This window comes from Oncorhynchus kisutch, linkage group LG5, assembly GCF_002021735.2.
Source record: "Oncorhynchus kisutch isolate 150728-3 linkage group LG5, Okis_V2, whole genome shotgun sequence".
Taxonomy (NCBI): domain Eukaryota; kingdom Metazoa; phylum Chordata; class Actinopteri; order Salmoniformes; family Salmonidae; genus Oncorhynchus; species Oncorhynchus kisutch.
The window spans coordinates 5,951,097-5,963,716 of record NC_034178.2 but is presented as its reverse complement, the minus strand read 5'-3'; the positions used below and the strand labels follow the sequence as shown (position 1 = coordinate 5,963,716).

Genomic DNA, 12,620 nt, shown 5'->3' with positions numbered 1-12,620 from the left:
CCTACCTCAGTGCCCCAGCCTCTCCTCCTCTCCCCCCTACCTCAGTGCCCCAGCCTCTCCTCCTCCTCCCCCCTACCTCAGTGCCCCAGCCTCTCCTCCTTACCTCAGTGTCCCAGCCTCTCCTCCCTACCTCAGTGCCCCAGCTCTCTCCCCCCTACCTCAGTGTCCCAGCCTCTCCTCCTCTCCTCCCTACCTCGGTGCCCCAGCCTCCCCTCCTCTTACCTCAGTGCCCAGCCTCTCCTCCTCTCCTCCTACCCTCAGTGCCCCAGCCTCTCCTCCTTACCTCATACCTCCAGCCCCCCCCTCTCCTCTTACCCTCAGTGCCCCAGCCTCTCCTCCTCTCCTCCCTACCTCAGTGCCCCAGCCTCTCCTCCTCTCCTCTCCTTACCCTCCCTCTCCCCACCTCTCCTCCCTACCTCAGTGCCCCAGCCTCTCCTCCTTACCTCAGTGCCCCAGCCTCTCCTCCTACCCCTCAGTGCCCCAGCCTCTCCTCCTTACCCCTACCTCAGTGCCCCAGCCTCTCCTCCCTACCTCAGTGCCCCAGCCTCTCCTCCCTCTCCTCCCTACCTCAGTGCCCCAGCATCTCTTCCTCTCCTCCCTACCTCAGTGCCCCAGCCTCTCCTCCTCTCCTCCCTACCTCAGTGCCCCAGCCTCTCCTCCTCTCCTCCCTACCTAGTGCCCCAGCCTCTCCTCCTCTCCTCCCTACCTCAGTGCCCAGCCTCTCCTCCTCTCCCCCTCCCTACCTCAGTGCCCCAGCCTCTCTTCCTCTCCCCTACCTCAGTGCCCCAGCCTCTCCTCATCTCCTCCCTACCTCAGTGCCCCAGCCTCTCCTCCTCTCCCCCCTACCTCAGTGCCCCAGCCTCTCCTCCTCTCCCCCCTACCTCAGTGCCCCAGCCTCTCCTCCTTACCTCAGTGCCCCAGCCTCTCCTCCCTACCCTCAGTGCCCCAGCCTCTCCTCCCCCCTACCTCAGTGCCCCAGCCTCTCCTCCTTACCTCAGTGCCCCAGCCTCTCCTCCTCTCCCCCCTACCTCAGTGCCCCAGCCTCTCCTCCTTACCTCAGTGCCCCAGCCTCTCCTCCTCTCCCCCCTACCTCAGTGCCCCAGCCTCTCCTCCTTACCTCAGTGCCCCAGCCTCTCCTCCCTTACCTCAGTGCCTCCAGCCTCTCCTCCCTACCTCAGTGCCCCAGCCTCTCCTCCTCCTTACCTCAGTGCCCCAGCCTCTCCTCCTCTCTTCCCTACCTCAGTGCCCCAGCCTCTCCTCCTCTCCTCCCTACCTCAGTGCCCCAGCCTCTCCTCCTTACCCTCAGTGCCCCAGCCTCTCCTCCTACCTCAGTGCCCCAGCCTCTCCTCCTTACCTCAGTGCCCCAGCCTCTCCTCCCTACCTCAGTGCCCCAGCCTCTCCTCCTCTCCTCCCTACCTCAGTGCCCCAGCCTCTCTTCCTCTCCTCCCTACCTCAGTGCCCCAGCCTCTCCTCCTCTCCTCCCTACCTCAGTGCCCCAGCCTCTCCTCCTCTCCTCCTACCTCAGTGCCCCAGCCTCTCCTCCTCTCCTCCCTACCTCAGTGCCCCAGCCTCTCCTCCTCTCCTCCCTACCTCAGTGCCCCAGCCTCTCTTCCTCTCCTCCTTACCTCAGTGCCCCAGCCTCTCCTCCTCTCCTCCCTACCTCAGTGCCCCAGCCTCTCCTCCTCTCCCCCCTACCTCAGTGCCCCAGCCTCTCCTCCTCTCCCCCTACCTCAGTGCCCCAGCCTCTCCTCCTTACCTCAGTGCCCCAGCCTCTCCTCCTACCTCAGTGCCCCAGCCTCTCCCCCCTACCTCAGTGCCCCAGCCTCTCCTCCTTACCTCTGTGCCCCAGCCTCTCCTCCTCTCCCCCCTACCTCAGTGCCCCAGCCTCTCCTCCTTACCTCAGTGCCCCAGCCTCTCTCCTCCTCCCCCCCCCTACCTCAGTGCCCCAGCCTCTCCTCCTACCTCAGTGCCCCAGCCTCTCCTCCTTACCTCAGTGCTCCAGCCTCTCCAGCCCTACGCCGACTCAGTGCCCCAGCCTCTCCTCCTTACCTCAGTGCCCCAGCCTCTCCTCCTCTCTTCCCTACCTCAGTGCCCCAGCCTCTCCTCCTTACCTCAGTTTCCCAGCCTCTCCTCCTTACCTCAGTGCCCCAGCCTCTCCTCCCTACCGTCAGTGCCCCAGCCTCTCCCTCCTCTCCTCCCTACCGGCAGTGCCCCAGCCGCTCTTCCTCTCCTCCTTACCCTCAGTGCCCCAGCCTCTGCCTCATCTCCTCCCTACCTCAGTGCCCCAGCCTCTCCTCCTCCTCCCCCCTACCTCGTGCCCCAGCCTCTCCTCCTCTCCCCCCTACCTCAGTGCCCCAGCCTCTCCTCCTTACCTCAGTGCCCCAGCCTCTCCTCCCTACCTCAGTGCCCCAGCCTCTCCCCCCTACCTCAGTGCCCCATCCTCTCCTCCTTACCTCTGTGCCCCAGCCTCTCCGCCTCGCCCCCTACCTCAGTGCCCCAGCCTCTCCGCCTTACCTCAGTGGCCCCTAGCCTCCTCTCTCCTCTCCTCCTCCCCCTACCGTCAGTGCCCAGCCTCTCCGCCTTACCATCAGTGCCCAAGCCTCTCCTCCTTACCCTAGTGCTCCAGCCTCTCCTCCCTACCTTCAGTGCCACCAGCCTCGCCTCCGTACCTCAGTGCCCCAGCCTCTCCTCCTCTCCGTCCTACCCTCAAGTGGCCCCAGCACGCTCTCCGTACACCTCAGTGCCCCAGCCTCTCCTCCTTACCTCAAGTGCCCCAGCCTCTCATCCTTACCTCAGTGCCCCAGCCCTCTCCTCCTCTCCTCCCTACCCACCTTACAGTGGCCTCCACCTCTCATCCGCTCCTCCTGACCTCAGAAGTGCCCCAGCCTCTCCTCCCTATCCTCAGGGCCCCCAGCCTCTCCTCTTACCTCAGTGGCTCCACCCTCCTCCCTACCTCAGTGCCCCAGCCTCTCCTCCCTACCTCAGTGCCCCACCTCTCCTCCCTACCTCAGTGCCCCAGCCTCTCCTCCTCTCCTCCCTACCTCAGTGCCCCAGCCTCTCCTCCTTACCTCAGTGCCCCAGCCTCTCCTCCTTACCTCAGTGCCCCAGCCTCTCCTCCTTACCTCAGTGCCCCAGCCTCTCCTCCTCTCCTCCCCTACCTCAGTGCCCCAGCCTCTCCTCCTCTCCTCCCTACCTCAGTGCCCCAGCTCTCTCCCCCTACCTCAGTGTCCCAGCCTCTCCTCCTCTCCTCCCTACCTCGGTGCCCCAGCCTCTCCTCCTTACCTCAGTGCCCCAGCCTCTCCTCCTCTCCCCCCCTACCTCAGTGCCCCAGCCTCTCCCCCCTACCTCAGTGTCCCAGCCTCTCCTCCTCTCCTCCCTACCTCGGTGCCCCACCTCTCCTCCTTACCTCAGTGCCCCAGCCTCTCCTCCCCCCCCCCCTACCTCAGTGTCCCAGCCTCTCCTCCCTACCTCAGTGTCCCAGCCTCTCCTCCTCTCCTCCCTACCTCGGTGCCCCAGCCTCTCCTCCTTACCTCAGTGCCCCAGCCTCTCCTCCTCTCCCCCCTACCTCAGTGCCCCAGCCTCTCCTCATTTCCTCCCTACCTCAGTGCCCCAGCCTCTCCTCCTCTCCTCCCTACCTCAGTGCCCCAAGTCTCTCTTCCTCTCCTCCCTACCTCAGTGCCCCAGACAGTCCTCCCTCCTCTCCTCCCTACCTCAGTGCCCCAGCCTCTCCTCCTCTCCCCCCCTACCTCAGTGCCCCAGCCTCTCCTCCTCTCCCCCCTACCTCAGTGCCCCAGGCCTCTCCTCCTTACCTCAGTGCCCCAACCTCTCCTCCCTACCATCAGTGCCCCAGCCTCTCCCCCCCTACCTCAGTGCCCCAGCCTCTCCTCCTTACCCTCAGTGCCCCAGCCTCTCCTCCTCTCCCCCCTACCTCAGTGCCCCAGCCTCTCCTCCTTACCTCAGTGCCCCAGCCTCTCCTCCTCTCCCCCCTACCTCAGTGCCCCAGCCTCTCCTCCTTACCTCAGTGCCCCAGGCCTCTCCTCCTTACCTCAGTGCCCCCAGCCTCTCCTCCTCTCCCCCCTACCTCAGTGCCCCAGCCTCTCCTCCTTACCTCAGTGCCCCAGCCTCTCCTCCCTACCTCAGTGCCCCAGCCTCTCCTCCTTACCTCAGTGCTCCAGCCTCTCCTCCCTACCTCAGTGCCCCAGCCTCTCCTCCTTACCTCAGTGCCCCAGCCTCTCCTCCTCTCCTCCCTACCTCAGTGCCCCAGGCTCTCCTCCTTACCTCAGTGCCCCAGCCTCTCCTCCTTACCTCAGTGCCCCAGCCTCTCCTCCTTACCTCAGTGCCCCAGCCTCTCCTCCTCTCCTCCCTACCTCAGTGCCCCAGCCTCTCCTCCTCTCCTCCTTACCTCAGTGCCCCAGCCTCTCCTCCCTACCTCAGTGCCCCAGCCTCTCCTCCTTACCTCAGTGCCTCCAGTCTCTCCTCCCTACCTCAGTGCCCCAGCCTCTCCTCCTTACCTCAGTGCCCCAGCCTCTCCTCCTCTCCTCCCTACCTCAGTGCCCCAGCCTCTCCTCCTTACCTCAGTGCCCCAGCCTCTCCTCCTTACCTCAGTGCCCCAGCCTCTCCTCCTTACCTCAGTGCCCCAGCCTCTCCTCCTCTCCTCCCTACCTCAGTGCCCCAGCCTCTCCTCCTCTCCTCCTTACCTCAGTGCCCCAGCCTCTCCTCCTTACCTCAGTGCCCCAGCCTCTCCTCCTCTCCTCCCTACCTCAGTGCCCCAGCCTCTCCTCCTCTCCTCCCTACCTCAGTGCCCCAGCCTCTCCTCCTCTCCTCCCTACCTCAGTGCCCCAGTCTCTCCTCCTCTCCTCCCTACCTCAGTGCCCCAGCCTCTCCTCCTCTCCTCCCTACCTCAGTGCCCCAGCCTCTCCTCCTCTCCTCCCTACCTCAGTGCCCCAGCCTCTCCTCCTCTCCTCCCTACCTCAGTGCCCCAGCCTCTCCTCCTCTCCTCCCTACCTCAGTGCCCCAGCCTCTCCTCCTCTCCTCCCTACCTCAGTGCCCCAGCCTCTCCTCCTCTCCTCCTTACCTCAGTGCCCCAGCCTCTCCTCCTTACCTCAGTGCCCCAGCCTCTCCTCCTCTCCTCCCTACCTCAGTGCCCCAGCCTCTCCTCCTTACCTCAGTGTCCCAGCCTCTCCTCCTCTCCTCCTCTCCTCCCTACCTCAGTGCCCCAGCCTCTCCTCCTCTCCCCCCTACCTCAGTGCCCCAGCCTCTCCTCCTTACCTCAGTGTCCCAGCCTATCCTCCTCTCCTCCCTACCTCAGTGTCCCAGCCTCTCCTCCTCTCCTCCCTACCTCAGTGTCCCAGCCTCTCCTCCTCTCCTCCCCACCTCAGTGTCCCAGCCTCTCCTCCTCTCCTCCTTACCTCAGTGTCCCAGCCTCTCCTCCTCTCCTCCCTACCTCAGTGTCCCAGCCTCTCCTCCTCTCCTCCCCACCTCAGTGCCCCAGCCTCTCCTCCTCTCCTCCTCTCCTCCCCACCTCAGTGCCCCAGCCTCTCCATAGTGTCTCTCTCGGTGGTTGTTAACACATATATGTCTCTCGTTGTCGTCTCCTATGCAGGCTTCACACAGGTTCTTAGGGTTGTTTCCTCTGGGGTCGTGTTCTCTGTCCTTTACTCCTGGTACACAGCTGTAGCCAAAGAAGTCCCCCACCGCTGGAGGGACACACAACGACACCAACAATACACACAAAGAGTCAGGGCCACACAACACACACACACACCCTTACACACAGACACAGATCTCACCTTTAGGAAAGTTGCATTGTTCATCGACACTGATCTGTGAGGTGTTGACCAGGAAGCCAATAGGAACAGTCCAGCCCACCGTGGTACGGATCCCTGGGTGACAGGAGCTACAATATCCAATCAATCAATCAATGAGTCAATCATTCAAATCGCAAAGTTGGTGTGGAAGAGGCACGTTTTTTTTCCCGCTGTCTATAAGAACAAGCCACCTGGTACCGACAACCTGGATGGTAAATTGCTGAAGCTGGATTCCTCTTTGCCACAGTTTAAGCCCAGAAGACAGTGTGTGTCCTCAGGCCTGGAGGAAGGAAAGGGTCATTCCGCTATCCACAGTTTAAGCCCAGAAGACAGTGTGTGTCCTCAGGCCTGGAGGAAGGAAAGGGTCATTCCGCTATCCACAGTTTAAGCCCAGAAGACAGTGTGTGCCCTCAGGCCTGGAGGAAGGAAAGGGTCATTCCGCTATCCACAGTTTAAGCCCAGAAGACAGTGTGTGCCCTCAGGCCTGGAGGAAGGAAAGGGTCATTCCGCTATCCACAGTTTAAGCCCAGAAGACAGTGTGTGTCCTCAGGCCTGGAGGAAGGAAAGGGTCATTCCGCTATCCACAGTTTAAGCCCAGAAGACAGTGTGTGCCCTCAGGCCTGGAGGAAGGAAAGGGTCATTCCGCTATCCACAGTTTAAGCCCAGAAGACAGTGTGTGTCCTCAGGCCTGGAGGAAGGAAAGGGTCATTCCGCTATCCACAGTTTAAGCCCAGAAGACAGTGTGTGCCCTCAGGCCTGGAGGAAGGAAAGGGTCATTCCGCTATCCACAGTTTAAGCCCAGAAGACAGTGTGTGCCCTCAGGCCTGGAGGAAGGAAAGGGTCATTCCGCTATCCACAGTTTAAGCCTAGAAGACAGTGTGTGCCCTCAGGCCTGGAGGAAGGAAAGGGTCATTCCGCTATCCACAGTTTAAGCCTAGAAGACAGTGTGTGCCCTCAGGCCTGGAGGAAGGAAAGGGTCATTCCGCTATCCACAGTTTAAGCCTAGAAGACAGTGTGTGCCCTCAGGCCTGGAGGAAGGAAAGGGTCATTCCGCTATCCACAGTTTAAGCCTAGAAGACAGTGTGTGCCCTCAGGCCTGGAGGAAGGAAAGGGTCATTCCGCTATCCAAGAATAGCAAACCACCCTTTAATGGTTCAAACAGCCGACCAATGAGCCTGTTACCGGTGCTTAGCAAACGTTATGAAATGATCGTGTTTGACCAAATACAATGTTATTTTACAGAAAACAAATGAACAACACTGTATTTACACTGTATTTACACTGTATTTACACTGTATTTCTGATCAATTTGATGTTATTTTAAAGGACCAAAAAAATTGTTTTTCTTTCAAAAACAAGGACATTTCTAATTGACCGCAAACTTTTGAACGGTAGTGTACATTCAGCATGACGATCAGGAAGGGCACTCAACATGCTCGGCACTGACATAAATGACCGATGATTGGCTGAAATAATTTGATAATAAGAAGATTGTGGGAGCTGTTTTGTTAGATTTCAGTGCAGGTTTTTGAGATCATTGATCATGACCTATTACTGATAAAAACGTAGGCGTTATGGATTTACATCCTAATCATGGATTCAGAGTGATCTAATAGAACACAGAGGGTTTTCTTTAATGAAAGATGCTAATTAAATTGAGTGTGATATACCGCAGGGCAGTTTTTACTAATGACCTTCCACTGGCCTTGAATAAAGCCTGTGTGTCTATGTACGCTGACGACTCAACCGAAAACACATCAGCTACAACAGTAGAATAAATAACTGACACCCTTGGTATAGAGCTCCCATCCGTTTTAGAATGGGTAACTAGCAATAGGCTGGTGCTAAGTACTAAAAACTAAAAACATTGTTTTTGGGATAAATCACTAACTCAACCCAAAATCTCATCTAGATCTATTATTGAATAATGTGGTGATTGAGCAGGATGAGGAGATTAAACTGCTGGGTGTAAACCCTAGATAGCAAGCTGTCATGGTCAAAACATATCGACTAGATGGTTGCTTAAAAGGAAAGAGGTCTGTCCGTGATAGGGCGTTGCTCTGCTTTCTTGACACCTCAGTCGACCAGACAGGTCAGGTCTACTGCCCAGTTGTGTGGTCATTTACGGCAAAGAAGGATATAAGTAAATTGCAGTTTGTCCACAACAGAGCAGCACGTATTGCACTTAGATGTACACAGAGGGTGAATGTCAATAACATGCATGTCAATCTCTCCTGGCTCAACGTTGAGGAGAGATTGGCTGCATCACTATTGGTCGTTGTGAGAGGTATTGATGTGTTGAAGGTACCAAACGCTGTCACACAGTTCGGAGACTCATCGGTACAACACAAGACATGCAACCAGAGGTCTCTTCACAGTCCCCAGGTCCAGAACAGAACACCTTACGGCACAACGGGGACTGTGAAGAGACACACATTTTTATATACTACGCATTGTATTAAGTCTTGTATTAAGTCTTATAATGTCTTATAATGTGTTGTATTAAGTATTTTATATTGTATTATGTGTTGTCATAAGTATTGTATGATGTATATTGTATTATATATTTAAGTATGTATTGTATTATATATTATATTTTGTATTGTATATTGTATTATATATTGTATTATAGTGTTATGTATACTATGTATTTAATTGATTTGTTTTGACCTCAGGAAGAGCAGCCACTGCCTTGGATCCTAATAAAATAAAATAAAAATCTAACAAACAATCAATCAATCCGTCTATCTGTTCTCACCTGCGTTCATGCATCTCCAACAGGGACAGGTCACTGGAGGAGCGACGAGCCAGAGCTACAACATAGTAGCTGATACCATCTGAGAGAGCAGACAGGATAAGGTAAGACAGGTTCAACTTTTACACACGGTTTCCTTCTCCCCGTCTCCCCCCTCCTCCTCACTCACCCAGTCCGTTGTAAGACTCTCCAGCAGCCAGTTCTAGTCCAAAGCACCAGCCAGCTGTGTAGATGTCATCAGCAAACATGGCTGCTGCATCCGCTGTACCATTCTGACAGGACATAGGTCATATTACATGTTGCACAATTCAACTACACTTTCTCTACAGGTCGTTTAAGGTTGCACAATTCTGATAACTTTCCAGAAATCCCGGTTGTAGGGTTCCCAGATTTCCCGCAAATTATTTTGTAATTCCATGGATTTCTGCAGCCCAAAGGCTGTTTTGCCACACACCTTGATCTTCTCCATGCAGTCTGTGGGACTCTGGCCACGGACGCACAGCAGCGTTCCTCTGATATTCCGAGCTGTAGCACTCCCAGCCAGATCCAGACACTTCTGCTCCTCTGCCTCCGACACTACACACCAGGAGACTGGGAAAGACAAGGAATGTTGAACTGTGTTCAACTTTATTCTCACTGGAGAAAAACAGGTACAAGCATTGTACCTTCGCACCTGTTGCAAATGCAACAGAAATGCTCCAGGAGACTTCACATTATGATGAGGTTCATCATAACCGAGGTGAAAACACAGAATACATCTGACCTAAAGACTCCCAGACTTACCGGAGGTTTTCTGAGTGGAGAAAGAGATGAATGAGAAGAGGAGAAGAGTCATGGCCAGCCTTCTGTCCCGATGAATCATGTCGACTGACAAAATCAGAGAAATCTTCTCCCTCTCAAACACACTCTGTGAAGACGAAATCTCCTCTCACACACACGAGACACACTCCAACGGAACGCTACAGTGGAGAAACCAGTAACCTGAGGTTTTATCAGGAAAAAATGCTTTCACATCGACCCCCTCTTATACCCTTGTTCTTAGGAACCCTCAAGCGGAGAGATGGATGGGGGAAGGGGTAGGGGGGGGGGGTGTCAGGTAAGAAGAAAACATTTAATTATTCTCCTCCATTCCAAAAAGTCTAACCCCTGGAAGATAATCTCGTGATAGCTGTCTAACGTTTCTCTTTCAATTATCCCCTTAGCTTTAGAAAGTGAGAGGAGGGGAGAGAGAGATGGGAGGAGATGGGGAAAGAGAGGGAAAGGAGAGGAGAAATGCAAGGGGGGGGGGAAGAGAACGAGAGAGAGAGGGTAGAGTGAGGTAGAGGAGGGGAGGTGACGGAGAGAGAGAGAGGAGGGAGAAGAGAAGGTGAAGAGAAGGAGGGAAGAGGAGAGGTAGAGGAGGGGAGAGAGGGTAGAGAGAGGTAGAGGAAGAGAGAGAGAGGGTAGAGAGATAGAGGAGGGGAGAGAGGGTAGAGAGAGGTAGAGGAGTGGAGAGAGAGGGTAGAGAGAGGCAGAGGAAGCGAGAGAGAGGGTAGAGAGAGGTAGAGGAGGGTAGAGAGAGAGGGTAGAGAGAGGTAGAGGAGGGGAGAGAGAGGGTAGAGGAGGGGAGAGCGAGGGTAGAGAGAGGTAGAGAAAGAGAGAGAGAGAGAGAGGTAGAGGAGGGGAGAGAGAGGGTAGAGAGAGGTAGAGGAAGAGAGAGAGAGGGTAGAGAGAGGTAGAGGAGGGGAGAGAAAGGGTAGAGAGAGGAGGAGGAGGGGAGAGAGAGGGTAGAGAGAGGTAGAGGAAGGAATGGAAGTTGATGGAGAGGGTGGGGGAAAAGAGAGAGAGGGAAGGAAAGATAGAGTGGTAGAGGAGGGAAGGGGAGGCAGGCTGACTACTTGGCTTGGCATACCCTCTCCAGTACACCTGGCATATCCCAGCAATCTCTCTAATTAAAAGGGTGACGCAGACAGAGTGTCTCTGTGTGGAAGTCTGGTGGGAGGCCTTGCCAAGGAGAGTGGATACTCCCTGTCCCCCGCTCTGCCTGGGCTGAGATTAAAGATGTAGCCTAGCCAGTCAAGGAAAACGTATTGGCTATCTGATACCGCTTCCCCTCTCTCTGGGTCTCAGCTCACAAGCAGGCAGGTACACATACACGCACAGACACATGTACATAATGTCTAGCTCTACCTTGACTTAAGAGATTTTAAATCTTGTTTCTACATCTGGAATAGGCTCAAAACTGGTAAAACCACTAGAAACAACAGTAGCATAAAATCATGTGTTTGTTACCCAAACCGCTTTAACTATTGCATCCAGGGGTGCAACTTTCACTGGGGACGGGGGGGCAGTCTGAAATTGCATTCCCCCCCAGTTTCATCATTGGAGTGTGATACAAAACGAGGAAACAGTGTGCTTTAGGACCATGCGGACGCCTCAGAGCGGTCGGGTAGGCTGTTTGGAGTGAAAGTTATTGTGATGATCAGAGGCCGGTGCTCCCCGGTGCTGTGAAGGCACCTGAAGCGCAAGAAGAGAGGGAACAACCTTTTAAATTGTGGCCACAAGATTTTTGGTTGTAGCTAATGGGGATGAGCTAAGAAGAGGAAAATGTCAGTCAAAGCTGCATTTGAGCTTAATGGAGGGAAGCGGCCCTAATGCAAACAAGTAAAACAGCACAATCGATATGGATGCAGTCCATATTGATCAACAGTCTAATGTCAAAGCCTCTATAAAGGGCCTAGTGGTTAAGGCCAGGGGTCGGTTTGATATTGGGCAGTATGTTTAGTAAAAGTAGGCTACCTGTATGTTGGCTGTAAGGCATTGCCTATATTGGTGAAGACTTTGGTGTAGATCAGATTGGTTTCAGAACTGAAGGGTCCTACTGCTCCTGAATCAGTCAAAGCCGCATAGAAGACCACCTTCGGACCGTCTGTGAATACAGGAGAGAAAGTATACTTACTTAGGGCAATTCACTGAAAACACGCAGAAATTCCAATTTAGAAAATATCTTTACTTATTAAACCTACTTAGTTTCTAATGAGGTGTTTTTTGAAAGTGTAGAGAAATTCTCCAATACCATAATTGAACAACATGGGAACAAGTGAAGTTTTCAGACAATGTTTCACCTCCTCCTCCTTGCCCTTCCTTTTCATTCTATGATACAATGAGGAACAATATACACTATTTACATTTCTGGTGGCCAAAGAAATTACAGATTTTCATTTAGACTCAAATCTGCATACGGCATCTTCCTTCACATTTGTACTCAACATGTATTTCATTGCTTTCTATAAAGGCATGTTCTATCATATTAAATAAAGCACATTGCCAGTATTCTTGGTATGTAGCTCCTCCACCTTCCTCTCACTCAGTATTGCTGCCAATGCTAGAATGGTATCAGCAGAAACACTGTTTACCTCACAGCTAAAACTGAGAGACACATTACATGACCAACCCACTGTAGAACGTGAACTGATACACACGATCATATTTGCATTTTCACTCTCACTGGCAGTCAATCCAGTTCAACTGTATTAATCATATTGATTCTCCCACTAATTCAAGAATAAGCTTTTCTACACTACCTGTGTTCTACACTACCTGTGTCACTGGCTTACAGTCTGGCCCCCATATTCCACATCTCCACTCCCTGTTCAACCACCATGTCTGAGCGCTCTCAGCTCAGCCCTGACATCAGGTGGTTTAGTCGTGCGTTCGCCTGTCGTGCCTGTAGCTTCAGTTCTTTATCTGAAATTCACTCACCATATTCTGTTCCCCTGTCCGTTGAGTGATGTCTTTCTCTCTGACCTCTCCTCTCTACTCCTGAGTCCATGTTCCAGACAGACAGAACACCCTCCACTCTCCTCCCGAGTCCATGTCCCAGACAGACAGAACACCCTCCACTCTCCTCCTGAGTCCATGTCCCAGACAGACAGAACACCCTCTTCTCTCCTCCTGAGTCCATGCCCCAGACAGATAGAACACTCTCCTCCTGAGTCCATGCCCCAGACAGACAGAACACCCTCCTCCTGAGTCCATGCCCCAGACAGACAGAACACCCTCCACTCTCCTCCTGAAGC

At 54.4% G+C, this 12,620-nt stretch overlaps 1 pseudogene; it reads right to left on the bottom strand.

The window, feature by feature from the left end:
* The window catches only part of LOC109890391 (otolith matrix protein 1-like), a 10,598-nt pseudogene extending 1,174 nt beyond the window's left edge, over nt 1-9,424 (bottom strand).
* Nucleotides 9,425-12,620: the final 3,196 nt, after the last annotated feature.